Raw genomic sequence first — 19,292 nt, 5'->3', positions numbered from 1 at the left:
AAGTAAATCAACTTCAGAATGATTTCAGAAGAACAAAATACACGTTCTGGAGTGGCCAGACCCAGTGAGTCTTGGCTATTGTTGTATCATGAATTGGATCCAATCCCAAAATAGAAGCCAATCCGCCCATCTGCTAAATCATACTGGTGGTCGTTGGCCCCCGACAAATGAGCATGAATATTCCCCAATAATCATATCTTCACCCCAGCTGGCTGCGACACACGCCAATTCCCTTTTGGGGGTTACTCCCATGTTGCCTTGAGTTGAGTCACCATATCGTCTCATTTTAGGGGAGTCTTCCCCCACCTTCTTAAAAAAAGAGAAGAAGAAAACCCCACAGGAGATCACCTTGAACTCTGACCCTGACCCTTGCCACCCCCATACTATTCCCCCACATGGTGTGCTCATTACCAGGTGTCACTTATTACACCCTGGCGCACCGATGACGGCCATAATTTATGGAGATTGCCCGGCACGTGTGCATATGGGAGTGCACTTCTTCTGCTTATCCTTTTGATTATGTTGAACTTACAAAGGCATCCATTTGGAAGTTGACAAACAATAACAAAAATGCCTCATTAGTGCACCATTAACGCACCTTTCAACAATAGATATGATATTAACAGATAAGAGTAGAATAGAAGGTGCAGTATGTTTTGATGAGAAAATGAGTGGGGAAAAAAAGGTCAAATTAAGTGTTAAAGCTTTGGCAGTCGGCTCAATAAATCTGTGCTTTTTATGCCCTTGAAGAAAACAGAAACATCACTGACCTTGGTAGCTTGAGAAGTAGTGATAATTATATCCCATCGGAATACATTAATATAATGGATTGTGGCCACAATAATGATTTTTCTTTTATTTTCTGTGAAGTTTGTTCGCTACAATAATCCTCAAAATCAACAATCTAGAGACACTGTGGTAAGATGTAGGTCACAGAATTGCAAGATTTATTCATTAGATCTTCCACTGTCAGTCCAGGGGTTCCTTGGTTTATGATGTTCTGAATTTGCAATTTCATGCTTATCCACAAATTAAATACAATATAATAACTAAAGATCGGGTCCGATCACGTCATTTTCAAAGCATCAGAATCGCCAAAAAAATATCGGACATGCCTTTTTTTTCTTTCTTTATTTATTTTTTAAAATTAAATCGTTTTCTAATTGTATTTCACATTAAAGACAAAATGTCTTACACTCATCCAGATTCTTTAGTTTTGGCTTAAAGTAGGACTGTCAAATTTATCGCGTTAACGGCGGTAATTAATTTTTTTAAAAAATTAATCACGTTAAAATATTTAATGCAATTAACGCATGTGCTGCACGACCCACTCATGCATTGTCGCGTTCAATCTATAAAAGCGCCGTTTTACCTATATATAGAGCTAAAAGGCAGTGTAAAATGAGTAGAGTGAATTTAGGCAGTTTTTGGAGCCTTTATTTAATTGGCTAAAGCCTTAAAATCCCCTTCTCAACAATTAAAAATATCGTGGGAAGCAATGTGGGGAAGAAAGGTAGTAGTTGATCTTTTTCTTAACACAATGTTATTTCTCAACGCGGAGAAGATATATCAGTTGGTGTCACTACGCAGTCATGGTTGCACTTCCCATCATGCATTTGGGCAGAACAGTTAAATGGCTACAGTTTCATTTACTGAAAGCTCAACAAATACACTAGATGGCAATATTTAGTCATAATATACAAAGTCACATTTATCCTTTAAGAATTACAAGTCTTTCTATCCGTGGATCCCTCTCACAGAAAGATTGTTAATAATGTAAATGCCATCTTGAGGATTTATTGTCATAATAAACAAATACAGTACTTATGTACTGTATGTTGAATGTATATAATCGTCTGAGTTTTATTCATTTTTTTCTTAATGCATTGCCAAAATGTATATGATCGGGAAAAATTATCGGGAATGATTGGAATTGAATCGGGAGCACAAAAAAAAGCAATCGGATCGGTAAATATCGGGATCGGCAGATACTCAAACTAAAACGATCGGGATCGGATCGGGAGCAAAAAACCATGATCGGAGCAACCTTAATAATAACCATTACCAAAATGCTAGCATAGGTTAATCATGAAATCTCTGTGTTCAATTTACTAAACATTTGCGTCTTTAAAAGGTAACAAAAGTAGTGCTGCAACGATGAATCGATTATCTCGAGTATTCGATTAGAAAAAAAAGATTCAAATTAAATTTTGCTGCTTCGAGTATTCGTTTAATTAAAGTGGCGTTGTAATGGTTTGTTTTTGAGAGTGTTTGCATTTAGTTTCATTGATTTGGGTGGATACACTGCCCTCTAGTCACCTCATTTTACATGGCCAAATCCAGCTGCTCCCTGTTAAGACCAACATAAGCTAGGTTTTTGTTTGAGCTGTTTTTTAATGCATTCGTTATTTAGTTTGAGGGTGTATGTAGTTGGGTTGTCAAACCATTAAAATTTTTAACTGAGTTAATCACAGCTTAAAAATTAAATAATCATAATTAATTGCAATTTAAACCATCTATAAAATATGCCATATTTTTCCGTAAATTATTGTTGGAATGGAAAGATAAGACACAAGACTGATATATGCATTCAACATACTGTACATAAGTACTGTAGTTGTTTATTATAACAATAAATCAACAAGATGGCATTAACATTAACATTCTGTTAAAGCGATCCATGGATAGAAAGACTTGTAGTTCTTAAAAGATAAATGTTAGTACAAGTTATAGAAATTTTATATTAAACACCCTCTTAATTTTTTCGTTTTAATAAAATTTGTAAAATTTTCAATAAAAAAAATAAACTGGTAGCTCGCCATTGTTGATGTCTGTTGGGTCTAATCTTACTACTGTACTAAGAAAATAATAAAAGATCTGAGGGAGGACGGAGAGAGGATCAGAATGGAGACAGATAAGGTTTTATGCTAACGGCCCGTCAGGAGAAAAAGGTTGATGTGAGCTCGGTGGCTCCCATCAAGCTTCTCTGACTTCCATCCTGACGAGCGCAGCTTTTATTGACAAGTGAGAAAGTTTCAACATACATGTGTGAGTTTCACATCTTGAGAAATAGCTGTTATCTTGAGAAAAGAATGCGGGCAGTTATTTGTCTTGTCTCATTGTGTTGAAACCTTATGGTCAGCAATAGAAACCTAAAACAGGAAATCTACCTCTCTGGGTCAAGCTGGGCATCTGTCCTTCAGTTGAATGTGACCTTCCGTGACACATTCTTTCTTTTGTAAGGCCTTAAGACTTTTAAATAAGACAAGTAACTATAACTATTAGTTTTAAACACACATTATTAACCTTAGCATGCAAAAGTATTAGAGCACATCTTACATTTCCCTCCTGTTGTGGGTTTAAAACTTTTCAGCTTTCATCAAAGTTAGACATTCCCGAGAGTGGGGTTTGTGTCTGACTCATCATTTATCCATTAGCAGGAGTTATAAAATGCCACAATAGGGGCAAAGGGAAAAAAAAACCTTAACATTAAGAACAAAATTCCCCTATTCCCTCCCCATTTACGCTAGGGACGAGAGCATCTTCATGCCATGGCTCCATGAAAAACACACAATTCAACACAACATTTGGTAAATGTAGGTACAATCTGGGACTCTTTTGAACGCCATATTTCAACGATTTATGATCGCCGCGTCAGTATTATTTATCGAGAGTCCATAGGGTTGCAGAGTCGGGATGGCCGTTGTGGGGAATCTATTTTAGACGATAGTGTCCGTATCGTCACTGTCCAAGTCCGTATCTGGTTCTTCTAGGGGGACCTGTGACACAAGGTCGTATTTGGCTGAGTAGGCGACAAACATGGTGTTGACCTTTTGGTCCACAGTAGAGAGCAGGCGTTTGACAATGCGAAGTAGACTCCTCCATCCAATGACGGGAGGTCATTCGTAAGAGCGGACGGGCTGCCAGGAGGGTGGAAAACCCTCCACCGCTCTTAATGACTTTAGGTGAGGTCGGGACTTTAGGAATCAGGGTCTGGTGGACTGGCGTCGCTAGGTCCTTCTGGCAACCGGAAGAGCTTGCACTGGGACTGACGAATTCACCCAGTGCCTCCGGAGACTTTCACTGCAGTCGGACTGAAGCCCACCATCTCGTAAGGACCGTCCCAGCGTTCACTCAGCGTTTACTGTCCCACCAGGCACGCTGCAACACTTTCAGGATCAACAAGTCTCCGACCCGCACCTTGAGAGTCTGTGGATCAGAACATTCTGGCAGATCATTGTTGTCGCGACCTTGTCTTGGATCAAACTGTTTCTTTATATGAGCTGGAATGCTGCCAGAACCCTTAACAGGTCCTGGGTTTCAATCTGGAAGTCCAAAAAGTGGCAAGTTCTTTCCTTCTGCATCAGTCTGTTATTAAATTGTCTTTTTCCACTAGTCCAGCCGACTGGGGTCTGTACATGCAATGGGTTTTCTCTTCTTTTTTTTCCATTTCAATTTTTAACAGTCTGCCCACTTCCATTAGGCCCTCAACTCTGAAGTGGGGTCCATTGTTAAACCTCCCTCTTTTCAGTCTCTCTTAACATTGTTTATGCAAAGTAAACACTGAAAAAAATTTTTTTGTTTTCCAAGCATGAATTGAAGACATTTTTCCAAGCATGAATTGCAAACCAAATTAAATTAGCTTTTATAAACTCTACATTAAAACATATCCTCAAAACAAACCAAATGTTATGTCAATAAAAATGTGAAATAAAGATACTGAGGATAAACGTGATATATTCAAAGTCTAAAATCAAAGATTAAGCTTATCTTGGGAGAATGGTAATCATGTATCGTAAATTCAAGAATAACAAATAACCCATTTCTGAAACCCCATGCTATTACTGTTACCGTTACTATTACCGTATCAAAAACAGTTTACGTTCCGCAATCAACCCAAAGTTAGAGTTACAATTCTCCCAGTATAATAATTTCCACTTGGCAAATGCCAATATATGCTTATGATCAATTTTTTGTCAGCTCCCATTTTAATCAGTAAATTGAATTTTGCAGTGGCATTAAATATATCGCGCAATGTTCCACTCAAGATTACAAAAATGGAATGAATTTGTCTTTGTTTTGGAATTTCTTTAGAGCTGACAAAAATGTCTTTTCACCTTCTTTGGGTCACTGTTGAAGATTCATCAACATGTAATCCAAAACTTACGATTCCACTACGCAATTATAATCTATTCAATTAATTGTCTTTAGTCAAATACAGTATCTCAATAGGCCTAGAGTATCTTTTGGGTAAATTTTGTAATCAATTTAAATTTCTATTTCAAATTTGAATTCTCCATATCACGTTGTGTTGTCCACATAAGTCAAAATCTGACTTTTTTACCCAGGCAAAGTTTTTCATTTGAATGGGAGGGTATTGTGGGACAGCAATACTCTTTTAAGCAATCTTTTTTATTCCACTATGACCTCTCTGCTATTCTTTAACACCTAAGTAAACACTACCTCTTATAGCATTCAATTCAATTTTTAATTCCAATCATTTTCAACTGACATCCATATAATTTATAATAGAGGATAATTCAGCAGTCCAGAGGAGAACAAAGAATGTTTTTTCGTGCACTAAAAAACATCCATTTGTATGTCACTCCAGGTTGGTAGAATTATCTGCTTTCCGTGTGAATTTTTAGAACGGTTTTTTAATCCCAACTTTTGATTTGTTATCATTATTTATACACTCCCTGTAACAACTTATTTCCCTAGTTTAAATTATTTCTACCATTCTTAAAAAGCAGCAGTTTAGAATTGCTCTAACATCTGCTAAAACTGATTTTTCATCAGCTGTTAATATTTATTCATTTTGTGACATATACCAAACCGCTGCTCCTCCCTCAACAGGAGTTTGCTAACCAACATTTGGACCGCTCTTTATCTATAAGACTAGCATTGATATCTATTATCATTCCCAAGAATTAATGGGAAGTCTTTTTGACAGTTCTTACTGTATTTTGCCACGTTCTTCAAAATCTAATTTAGTCAATCTATTTCAAATTACTCTACTTACTTGGAGTAAATATTACTATTTGTTCTTATTAGCTCGATACATCTAAAAGTTGGTCATTTCTCACCTGAATTCAGAAGAATTTACTTTCAAATAATATTATGAACAATATCTATTCTTGAATGAAAAACCTTTCTAACAATCTAATTTTCTTTTTATCAAATATACTAGCTCTTTGCTTAAAATAAATCTGTTAAGTTTGTTTTCAAATAGCTATTTATCAACAGTTGAGCTTTTCCTTTTTCAAAACATTAACTATTTTCTTTCTCTTTTAGCCATTCTCTTATTATCTTTTAAGAGCGTTCTTATTTTGAATTTAGCTCAATAGTCTATTTTTATCTCTATTGAGATTCCATTTCAAACTTCTATCCTAAATAGTACAAGGGAAAGGCTGGAATATTCCCAGCTGCAATTACAACCTTCCCTTATAATTAATTTGGGCAAAAACCCAGCGGATGCCGTCGAGGACCCCATGTTGCAAATAGGGGCCACCGAAGGGCCGCACTCCTCATGTTGAAAAACTTCTTTTTTCTTTGTCTTCTCTTCAACTTGCTGTAGCCTTTTCTTGCTTTGTTCTTTTCCCATTTTTACTTTTGTTTTTTATCAGTTTTCACACGTAACACGTTTACGTTTTATTTACGTCGCCTATTTAATCTCTTAGTTGTTTTGTGTTAAGGTTTGGTCGCCTGTATTTTATTGCCGTGCACGGACTTTTCACTTTTGCTTTTTATCACGCTATTATGTTTGCTTTACCTTGTCCCTGACTCCGGGTTCGGACGTTTTATTAACTTTTTATGGCTCGGTACTTCGGCCCGCTTTCCGCAATATTTTGTCTTTACTTCGCAAAATATCGCCTGTGTGTTAGTCCTCAGTACTTCGAGGATTACTGTTTACGTAACGTTTATAGACCCTTTAAACGCACGCAATTCGTCACACAATAGTTCAGTACTTCGAACTAGGATGGTTTAAATTTCAACGGTTTACTTAACGGATGTTCCGTACTTCGAACAATTATGAGTCAGTACTTCGACTTCACAATTCAATCCGCCATGTATTTAAACCCGAAAGCGTCAACAACTTAATTAGACTTTATCCTACCTCACTCCGTCCTGCCCTGGTTCGTCTGGGACCTGTCACCGGCAATCCGGGTCGTCGCAGGAACAAAGGCGCAGCCGTCCGGTCATGAGAAAAAGGTCGTAAATATCCCGGCGGCGTCCGTTGGCCCCGCGGCGGTCCGGAAGAACGCGGATTTTTAGGTCCCGGCTTTCGGCACCAAGAAATGTTGGGTCTAATCTTACTACTGTACTAAGAAAATAATAAAAGATCTGAGGGAGGACGGAGAGAGGATCAGAATGGAGACAGATAAGGTTTTATGCTAACGGCCCGTCAGGAGAAAAAGGTTGATGTGAGCTCGGTGGCTCCCATCAAGCTTCTCTGACTTCCATCCTGACGAGCGCAGCTTTTATTGACAAGTGAGAAAGTTTCAACATACATGTGTGAGTTTCACATCTTGAGAAATAGCTGTTGAGAAAAGAATGCGGGCAGTTATTTGTCTTGTCTCATTGTGTTGAAACCTTATGGTCAGCAATAGAAACCTAAAACAGGAAATCTACCTCTCTGGGTCAAGCTGGGCATCTGTCCTTCAGTTGAATGTGACCTTCCGTGACACATTCTTTCTTTTGTAAGGCCTTAAGACTTTTAAATAAGACAAGTAACTATAACTATTAGTTTTAAACACACATTATTAACCTTAGCATGCAAAAGTATTAGAGCACATCTTACAATGTCAATAATTACACATTGCTCATGGTGCTGAAACCCATAAAATCAGTTGCACCCACGCGCCAGCAGAGGGCGACAAAACACCAAAAAAACACAAGTAACAAGTGGACATGACACTGTGCTGTCATTTTAATCTGTTTGAGCAGGGCATGTGCGTTAATTGTGTCAAATATTTTAATGTGATTGGGTGGAAAAATTAATTACTGCCCGTTACCGTGATAATTTTGACAGCCCTAATATTTAGCCAATTTTTCTTGGAATATGTGTCGGAACTATTTGTTGAGAGCATTGTTAAAATTTTTTTTTTTTTTTTTTTAAGTATTTTATAGCATTTAAGCTAGTGGACTTTTGCTATGTAAGTTAGCCAATTGTTCTTTTGTTGTACATATGTAGATCCTTATTTATTTTTTTTAATTTTTTTTTAATACCGTTTGAGGCCCAGCTCAGGTACTTTAATCCGATTTGTACGATTACTTGATTATTTGAACTAAGTAGTTCATTGATTAATCGACTACTAAAATAATCGATAGCTGCAGCCCTAGTGTGTTATCAAGCGTAATTAAATTTTTAGGTAAGAAATACGATTAAAAAAAATAAAAAAATCATAAGATCTAGAGGTTTTTGAGTGAAAACAGTAAAAAAGTTTTTTTTTTTTTTTTCTAGTCACTTCTGAGATGCAATTGTTGGCTGTTTTCAACAATCGAAAATAGACATTGATTGACTGAAAATGGTTCAATATTAGATTAAATGTCTTGTTTTCTCATGTAAATTTATAATTGCTCCTTAACTAATAAAAATGTTTTATCCGATTACTCAATTAATCGATATGTTTTTCAGTCGAATACTCGATTAGTAAAATAGTGGATAGCTGCAGCCCTAAACAAAAGACTCAATAAAAACACAGTAGGTACTCGCCGCTTTTAACTGATGAGCGCATTTGTTGGATGTCTCGCCGGGTAGAAGGAATTGCAGTAACCCGGTAGTATTCGTCGAGTGACAGTGACAATCTGCGTCATCACCCCAGGCATCCATTGCGCTTAAAATATGCCACGACTAACAACGAAGTGATATGCAAGCTATCAAATGGCAGCAAGTCAATATCTTGGCAAGCCGCCTAGGAACGGTTTAAAGATACTCCTGATGAGCTGGAATTGGATGTAGGTATGACGTTGTGAACTCATCCCACATCTCTGAAACTAAGCAATCTGACCAGTAGTAGAATGTGACAAAATCACGCCAGTCATCATCCTAGCTTCGCTTGCTAGTTAGCACAGCTATTCTCCCAGTCCAGCCCAACAAGCGTCATCACCCAGCGTGACTTGGCGCCTTCCGTAGGTCAAAACATGTACAAAATATTATAGATTTTTAAATCAATGGTGATATATGTGTTTCTAATAACATATTTTAGTAAAAGAGAGCAATTGTTGCTTATTAGAGCCTACAAGTCTTTAAGTCCGAGGTTCCCTTTAAGGCCTTTTCACACTAGCATCAACCCAGTGTGAAGAGCGGAATACATGAAAATATATCCGCCGCCCGTTTTCCTGTACACACGTGACGTCAGCGCGTTGTGCCGCATTAAAAGTAGTTCGGGCAAAACGTCATGCTTAGACCTGGCAAAATTAGGATTCCTTGAGGCGGAATAAAATCCTCAATCAATTTTTAAAATTTGAGTAATCGTTTCAGCTCTATTGTTTTGCACAGGTACCGTACCAAATAGGGGTGTAACGGTACACAAAAATCTCGGTTCGGTACGTACCTCGGTTTTGAGGTCACGGTTCGTTTCATTTTCGGTACAGTAAGAAAACAAAATGCAAAATATAAATGTGCTAGTTGTTTATTACACACCTTTGTGCTTTCAACAATAGGAACATTAACCTATACAAAGCTAGAATTCTGCTCAAAAAGTAGCGGGTATTTAAAAATAATATAACAACAATTTGCCTTTCAGACCCCGAATATTGGTCAGCTTTCTTTCTGAAAGAAAGAAGAAAAAAGTCCTGTGCTAAAGAGAAAAGCAATCCCAATGACAAAGATTTTAACATGTATTTTACAAATGAAATGCCTCAATGATTTTTTTTTTTCTTATGAACGGTTTTCAAACGCTTTATTGGTGGATTTTCTCAAGTTAAAGCGCCACACAGAAATTAATAAATTTAATTGTGTAAGCAGGATCTGTGTATTATTATTTAATTACAGGTGTTTTAGCTCATTTCAATTTATTTAAATGGGCTATTATTTATTTTATTATGTGTTTGTATTTTACAAATATAATGTAGTATTCATTTATATTGTATATTTTATGTTGTATAACTTTAGTTCCTATGTGAATATTAGTTCCTACTTGTTTTGTGGTGGTAGGAGGGTTTTGTATTGAACATGGGGCCGTGTTGGTTATTTTTATAGCAGAGAAGACAACTGTAAAACAACAAAGACAAGTAAACTGTGCCCCGATCTACCACTCAAGAGATCTGATGGACTCAAAAAGTGGGTTACGATTGCATATTAGTTTGAAAATCGACCGGATCCACCGTATTTTTACACGAGTGACTTCCGGTCTACTAGCTAGTAGTATTGACGCAGGAGGGCCGTGTCTCGCGTCAAATAATAAACTCTGCCGTTATTTTCGCGTGCATCTAGAGATGTCCCGATCGATCGGCATTGGGTCCAATCACGTCATTTTCAAAGTATCGGAATTGTCAAAAAAATATTGGACATGCCTTTTTAAAATATTTAAATAAATCGTTTTCTAATTGTATTTAACGTTACAGACATAATATGTTACACTCATTCAGAGTCTTAAGTTTAGGCTTAAGGTAGGGTTATCAAATTTATCCCATTAACGGCGGTAATTTTTTAAAAAAATGTATCACGTTAAAATATTTAACGTAATTAACGCATGCGCTGCACGGCCCACTCACGCATTGTCACGTTCCATCTGTAATGGCGCCGTTTTACCTATATATAGAGCTAAAAGGCAGCGTAGAATTAGTAGAGTGAGTTTTGGCAGCCTTTGGAGCCTTTTTTAATTGGCTAAAGCCTTACATTCCCGCTCCTTATGATTAGTAACATCGTGGGAAGCAATGTGGGGAAGAAAGGTAGTAATTGATCTTTTTCTTAACACCCTAATGTTATTTCCCAACGCAGAGAAGATGTATGAATTGGTACCACTACGCACAGTCATGGGTGCACTTCCCATCATGCATTTGGGCAGAACAGATGGCTACAGTATCATTTACTGAAAGCTCAACAAATACACTAGATGACAATATTTAGTCCCAATATACAAAGTCACATTTATCCTTTAAGAATTACAAGTCTTTGGATCCCTCTCACAGAAAGAATGTTAATAATGTAAATGCCATCTTGAGGATTTATTGTCATAATAAACAAATACAGTACTTATGTACTGTATGTTGAATGTATATGTTCGAGTTTTATTCATTTTTTTTCTGAATGCATTGCCAAAATGTATTTGATTGGGAAAAATTATCAGGAATGATTGGAATTGAATCGGGAGCAAAAAAAAAAAAAAAAGCAATCGGATCAGGAAATATCGGGATCGGCAGATACTCAAACTAAAACGATCGGGACGGATCGGGAGCAAAAAAATATGATCGGAACAACCCTACGTGCATTGCGTTGAGCCGCTTCTGGGACGCGTCTATCGCGGCCGCACTGCGACTGGTGTGCATTGGCTTTAACGGCCGCGTTTCACTGCGTTCTCGCGGCGGCCACGTTGTCGCGCTGTTGACGTTTCTTTACTGTCCTACCGTGTTGGTCCTCATTATAGTAGAGAAGACAGTGTAAATATAATCAACACAAAGAAACTGTAAGGGTTAAATTACATCAGAAACTCGTTCGGTACGACTCCGTTCCGAACCAAGCACCAAGTACCAAAATGGCTCAATACGAATACATGTACACCCTTAGTACCAAACAATCCAAACCTGAAAAATGTCATAATATTAAAGCTTACAGTGGGGAGAACAAGTATTTGATACACTGCCGATTTTGCTGGTTTTCCCACTTGCAAGCCATGTAGAGGTCTGTAATTTGTATCATAAGTTCTCTTGAACTGTGAGGGACGGAATCTAATACAACTATCCAGAAAATCACATTGTACAATTTTTAAATAATAAAATTTGTATTTAACTGCATGAAATAAGTATTTGATAAATTACCAACCAGGAAATATTTCGGCTCTTAGTTCATTTTTAAGAACCCCTCCTGTTCTCCACTCATTACCAGAAGTAACTGCACCTGTTTGAACTTGTTACCTGTATAAAAGACACCTGTTCACATGCTCAAACACACAAACTCCAACCTCTCCACAATGGCCAAGACCAAAGAGCTGTGTAAGGACATCAGGGATAAAATAATAGACCTGCACAAGTAGAGGTGTGCAAAATTTCCGATTCTTAGATTATTCGCGATTCGGCCGTGGAAGATTCGAGAACGATTCACAAACATCCAAATTCCGATTACTGAAATATGCCAAGTAAAGCAGAAGTACGACACACTCAGCGCGTCGCGCGGTCTTCGGTACGCAATTAGGGACGGAGCGAGAGTAGCTAAACATCATGCTTCTCATTACCCGGCCCCTCGGGTAACGCCAATGCTCAACTCACGGCTCTAGCTCAACTCATGCCACGAGATAAAAAAACAACAACAACATACCTGACTGCTGCCGAAAAGCTGCTACAAGCCGCATTATGTTACGGTAGATATCATTTATATAGGACTAGATGCATTATAGCTTCGGTATCGTTACCAGCACATCTACAAAAAACTAGATGCGGGCGTTAGTAACGGCCGCCATCTTAAAGCAGTACACTTCCCTGCAAGGCTGTTGTTGCGAACCTTCCAAGCGAACCTAATTAACTTTTTATCTAAAATACTCCTAAATCGGTAAAATATTGACTTGAATCTATCTTTAAAATAGTTTTAAAACTTGTACATGTTGAAAGTAGACAAAAGAGAAATTATGGAATAACAGGAGCAATTTTAACAACTTTAACGGTTGATTCACAACATTAAATTAATTGAAAGTAGTTTAAAGCTGCTGATATAGAATGGGGACTGAAGTTTTTTTATTTACTGTTATTTTTGTATATTTGTTTACTGCTATATGTTAACTTGATATTGAAATAGTAGTTTGGTTTAGCCTGAGAGGATTTTTGAACAATTTTGGAACTAATGTACAAAACAAATTAAAAAAAAAAAAAAAAAAAAGGAGTGGGGTGCATCAATAATCGTTTTATAATCGAATCGGAGCCTCTGAATCGTAATCGAATCGTTAGGTGCCCAAAGATTCCCAGCTCTATGCACAAGGCTGGGATGGGCTACAGGAAAATAAGCAAGCAGCTTGGTGAGAAGGTAACAACTGTTGGAGCGATTATTAGAAAATTGAAGAAGTTGAAGTTGACGGTCAATCTACTTCGTTCTGGGGCTCCATGCAAGATCTCACCTCGTGGGTCATCACTGATCATGAGGAAGGTGAGGGATCAGCCCAGAACTACACGGCAGGACCTGGTCAATGACCTGAAGAGAGCTGGAACCACAGTCTCGAAGAAAACCATCGGAAACACATTACGCCGTCATGGATTAAAATCCTACAGCGCACGCAAGGTCCCGCTGCTGAAGCCAGTGCATATCCAGACACGTCTGAAGTTTGCCACTGACCATCTGGATGATCCAGAGGAGCAATGGGAGAAGGTCATGTGGTCGGATGAGACCAAAATTGAACTTTTTGGTGTAAACTGGGCTCGTCGTGTTTGGAGGAAAAAGAAGGATAAGTACAACCCCAAGAACACCATCCCAACCGTGAAACATGGAGGAGGAAACATCATTTTTGGGGGGCTGCTTCTCTGCCAAGGGTACAGGACGACTGCACCGTATTGAGGGGAGGATGGATGGATGGGGCTATGTATCGCCAGATCTTGGCTGACAACCTCCTTCCTTCAGTGAGAGCTCTGAAGATGGGTCGTGGCTGGGTCTTCCAGCACGACCCAAAGCACACAGCCAAGGCAACTAAAAAGTGGCTCCATAAGAAGCATTTTAAGGTCCTGGAGTGGCCTAGCCAGTCACCAGATCTGAACCCGATAGAAAATCTATGGAGGGAGCTGAAAGTCCGTGTTGCCCGGCAGCAGCCCCGAAACCTGAAGGCTCTGGAGAAGATCTGCATGGAGGAGTGGGCCAAAATCCCTGCTGCAGTGTGTGCAAACCTTGTCAAGGACTACAGGAAACGTTTGGTATCTGTAATGGCAAACAAAGGTTTCTGTACCAAATATTAAGTTTGATTTTTGTTATGTATCAAATACTTATTTCATGCAATTCAATGCAAATTTATTATTTAAAAATCATACAACGTGATTTTCTGGGTTTTTTGTATTAGATTCCGTCCTTCACAGTTGAAGAGAACTTATGATACAAAGTACAGACCTCTACATGCTTTGCAAGTGGGAAAACCAGCAAAATTGGCAGTGTATCAAATACTTGTTCTCCCCAGTATACATATGAAGCAACGCACTATTGATATGTCCAAAATATTGATTACTGCTTACTGTGGCCGTCGTATTTTTCCAAAGCTCGCACTGAGATTGTAACTGAGTACGTTACTTTGTTTTGTGTTTTTTTTTTTTTTCCTGAGTGTGTCTGTGTGTTCGCTTTTTTTGACTCATTTGAGTAGCACAAGAATAATGTGCTAGATTGGATGTAGCAAAAAAAAAAAAAAAAAAAAAGTGAAAGGGTCACTGGGCTCTGACAGCATGCCCAGAACCATGAAGTCACGTTTGAGAGCCCCCGTCGTGGAAAACGCACGCAAGCAACAACAGTGATCATGATTTGGACGTACATTTCGTTCTATCACACACACACACACACAGCAGCCACTCAGCCAACCGAGAATCACTTTACTATTTGGCTGTATACGTTGTCATACATTGGATCCCTTTAAGGATAGGCTGTAGATGCTAATGCACATGTATGTGTGTGTGCGTGCATCAACCAGGGATGCTCTCACCATCCCAAACTTTGCCTCTGTCTCCAGCGCATCAGCGGCGGCTTACATAAGACGAGGGCAAAAATAGCAGCTGAGAGAGAAGCGCCAGTGAGAGAGGGAGAGAGAGGACTGTGCTGGCACGCACACGCAGTCGTAGCGGGACCGCAGGGCACGCCACAACCTACTAGCACGAACGCACCACAACCAAAAAAAAAAAAACAAGGGAGGCTGCAGTCATCCGCCATTTGTCCTGAACATTTGATGGTGGAATAGAATCAGCCTTTGTGAGTCCATCAAATTTTCATACTATAGCAGCACACAAAATGATATCACCAACTCCAAAATGTGTTTATTTGCACATTTACATTATGCAGAGAGAATATTGTTTTCATTAAGTGCAATTTCTTTCGCAGGGCTCCCAACTAACATTTATTACTAGGAGCACAGTGGCTCCTAACTTAAAATTTTAGGGGTGCAAGTAGAAGATTCAGGGGCGCACACTGTAAATTGACATGCTAAGTTTTCCTCTAATTTATACTGTTTATTCGATAAAAAGTTTCATAATAAATGAATAAAACTACAAAGTTATGGATCTATATTTTATTCTCTTATCAGTTTTGACATCACCCAGTATACTGCTTAGAAATTAAGTTAACATGGGAATTTTTTTTAGGGAGACCAAGCTGTGATGCGATGTGTCCCAGTTATGACAAAAAAAAAAGCATAATAATATGTTAGGGGTGTCAAACGATTAAAATTTTTAATCGAGTTAATTACAGCTTAAGAATTAATTGCAATTAATCGCAATTCAAACCATCTTTAAAATATGCCATATTTTTCTGTAAATTGTTGGAATGGAAAGATAAGACACAAGATGGATATATACATTCAACATACGCTACATAAGTACTTTATTTCTTTATTATAACAATAAATCAACAAGATGGCATTACCATTATCAACATTCTGTTAAAGCGATCCATGGATAGAAAGACTTGTAGTTCTTAAAAGATAAATGTTTGTACAAGTTATAGAAATTTTATTTTAAAACCCCTCTTCATGTTTTCGTTTCAATAAAATTTTCAATCAAAAAATAAACAAGTAGCCCGCCATTGTTGATGTCAATAATTACTTACACAATGCTCATGGGTGCTGAAACCTATAAAATCAGTCGCACCCAAGCGCCAGCAGAGGGCGCCAAAACTCTTAAAAACGCAACAATTTCACAACACATTTCACTGTGCTGTCATTTTAATCTGTTTGAGCGGGGCATGTGCGTTAATAGCGTCAAATATTTAAACGTGATTAATTTAAAAAATTAATTACCGCCCGTTAACGCGATAATTTTGACAGCCCTAATTTATATATTATTAAAAAAATGGAGAGAGTTTGGCACTGTTGCTGCTCTCCCAAGGAGTGGCCGTCCAACAAAGATGACGCCAAGAGTTCAGCGCAGAGGTAAAAAAAAGAACTCTAGAGTGTCTGCTAGTCTTACAGAAGTCACTGGCACAGTCCAATATCTCTGTGCACACATCAACTACTGTATATGTAAAACTATGGACAAGAATGGTGTTCATGGGAGGACTCCAGAGAGGAAGCCATTGCTGTCTAAAAAAAAACACAAAAAAAAAACCATTGTTGCTCATTTAATGTTCGCAGAAAGTCACTTGGATACTCCACAGAAGTTTTGGCAAAATATTTTGTGGACTGATGAAACCAAAGTTGAATTGTTTGGGAGTAACACACAACGTCATGTGTGGAGGAAAAATGGAACCGCTCTCACCAACATCAACACCTCATTCCCACCGTGAAGCATGGTGGAGAGAGCATCATGATTTGGGGCTGTTTTGCTGCCTCGGGGCCTGGACAACTTACAATCAATAATGGAAGAATTAATTCAAAAGTTCATCAGGATGTTTTGCAAGAAAACCTGAGACCGGCTGTCAGACAGTTGAAGCTAAAAAGAGGATGGATGCTGCAACAAGACAATGATCCAAAACACAGAAGTAAATTAACTTCTGAATGGTTTCAGAACAAAATGCACGTTCTGGAGTGGCCAAGTCAAAGTCCAGACTTGAACCACATTGAGATTCATGCCAGACTTCCCGAGAATCTGACTGAACAAAAGTTTTTTAGAGAAGAATGGGCCAAGATTGGTTGAAGTTATTTCTGCCAAGGGGGGCGGGGGCAAGAAATATTAATATGATGGTTCACTTATTTTTCCCCCTTCTGTCATTGTTGGCGTACTATCCTCATTAAAATATGGAAACCTGTAAATGTTTGGGTAGTTTTGGTGGAAGCAGGCTGTTTTTTCATCAGTGTGATTTTGACAAAGATCAGATCACATTTGATGGTGATTTTATGCAGAAATGTGAGAAATTCCAAAAGGTTCAGATACTTTTTCATACCACTGTACTGTACTTTCTATGTTCTGTTGCCAGCTTGTCCGAGTCAGTTATGTGAGCACTGTTTGTTTCGTGAACGCATTTGAATGCATCATACGGAAGGGAGAGCATGGTCATACGCTGCTTTTACAAGCAGTCCCAGAGTTGCGATTGGAATCTTGAGAATACATCTAACATACTTAATTTGGATGTTACAATCATTGCGCAGTAGCCCACTCAACACTTGAAATTTTTCAAATAGAAACGTGCAGTGTGGTGCCACGTATATTTCCTGGATGCGCAAACGACCAAGGGGACGTGTGCGTAAATGTAGCCGAGGCAGGCGGAGCCTCTCGGGTCGGCCGTTTTGTGAGTCTCGTTCTCCCGGAAGTCCTTTTCTTCCGTTGTACAGACCCTACTCACGTGACGTCACAGCCACGCCCCCGCGCCATGTTGTCCGTCTACTCGTAATGTTAACGCATTACCGCTTCGTAAATTCCTCCTATTATGGCGTGTTTTTCTGCTCGTTAACATTAATAATCAAAATGGTGAAGGCGTGTGTGGCGGTCGGTTGCAAAAACAGAGAAGATAGACGGAGAGACTTGAAGTTTTACCGTATTCCGAGAGACCCGGAGAGGAGAGCGAGATGGACTGCTGCAATTCGACGAGAAAACTGGGCTCCAAACGACTACCACAGATTATGTAGTAGTCATTTTATATCTGGTAAGATGCAATTAATCTATATTTAGAGGCTTTTGGGCTGACAGCCACAATTAAGATCATTGCTAGGCTAATCGCCGACAACATACCGTTTCAAATTCAAGATGCTTATTTGTTCCACCATCTTTATTTTTTGAATAATATTTAGCTGGTACCAAGTGAAAGAGGCTGGCCTCTTCTACGGATCATCGGTTAACCCTTGAGAGTCGAAGGACGCGCCGGCGCGTCCTCAGCGCACGTCGTCTTTGAAGCGCCCTCACGTTTTAATTACGTCACCCACATGCCGTTGGTTGGTCTCGTTTTAAAGTGCGGAAGTTGCGGTTTACTCTCGTTATTATTTGAAGTCAATCGACCAACTAGAACGTGAGATATTGTCATTTAAGTTTTATAGTTTTATTGTCCTCTCAAAAAAACATTAAAACGCTGCATGGATCATTTGTTTATGTCTATATTTCCGCCTTTTTCAAAACGGAAGCTCCATGAAAAAAACACAAATCAAACGAACCCTTTCAAAGTCACAGTGGAAGCACAAAATGCGTTTTTCTTTTTTTTTTTTATAAATATAACTGCGGTGCGAGGTTCAACCGAACTAGAGGGAGGAGTGTTCTGAAGCAGCGAGGTGGCGAGCGACGGCCAGTTGCATACTCCTGGATCGAGAAGCGACTTTGTGTGACTTTGACAATGAACGGAAAACTAAATTTAGCGCAAGCAATTGTGCTTCTGATCAACTTGAGGAAGAGGATGGTCCAAATCCGTCATCATCGTCTTCTTCGGAAGAGTCCTCGAGTGAAGATAGTGACGGATTTGAACACGTGGGTGACGCCATCGACGAGCAGAGGTAAACCAACTCACTCTTTTTTTTCATGCTGAAAACGTTTCTTTTGAAAGTTTCTTTTAATATTGCAAGACAAAGTTAATTTTGATGCAATATAAGTGTGTGTTTGTGTATATAATAATAAAATGTGCATATCAGATCAAAGTCGTACGTGCACTGTGGGTATCCCAGGCAGGAATTTATAATTTGTGGTGTTCTTCTTTCTATATGAAGATTAGGGATGTAGCACATATTCAGCTATGGTATTCTTTCTATTGTCATACATATATATTTCCATTATTATTTATTGCTGTATATATTTTTATTTTATACTTTATTATTTTCATAAATGCTGACTTATTTTCATGTACATTTATAGTGACAATGAAAGTGAAGTGAAATGAAAATGGAAGGGTGGAAAGAGGACCGACACCCCATGGAAGTGTGAGCTGTGTGATGTAGCCGTGTCTAATTCCAGGACGAAACTGCTTTTCGGAGTGGCATGACTGAAAAAAATTTAACTTGTTTATTGTAAATATTTTTGAAAATACTTTTTTTTCCAATGTTATATAT

At 38.5% G+C, this 19,292-nt stretch overlaps 1 protein-coding gene across 4 annotated transcripts in view; it reads left to right on the top strand.

Moving 5' to 3' along the window:
- msrab (methionine sulfoxide reductase Ab) overlaps nt 1–19,292 on the top strand; it is a 161,560-nt gene that overhangs the window by 92,076 nt on the left and 50,192 nt on the right. The window lies entirely within an intron of this gene.

Source organism: Corythoichthys intestinalis, chromosome 15, assembly GCF_030265065.1.
Source record: "Corythoichthys intestinalis isolate RoL2023-P3 chromosome 15, ASM3026506v1, whole genome shotgun sequence".
Taxonomy (NCBI): Eukaryota; Metazoa; Chordata; class Actinopteri; order Syngnathiformes; family Syngnathidae; genus Corythoichthys; species Corythoichthys intestinalis.
This window is presented reverse-complemented; position numbering and strand designations above follow the sequence as displayed.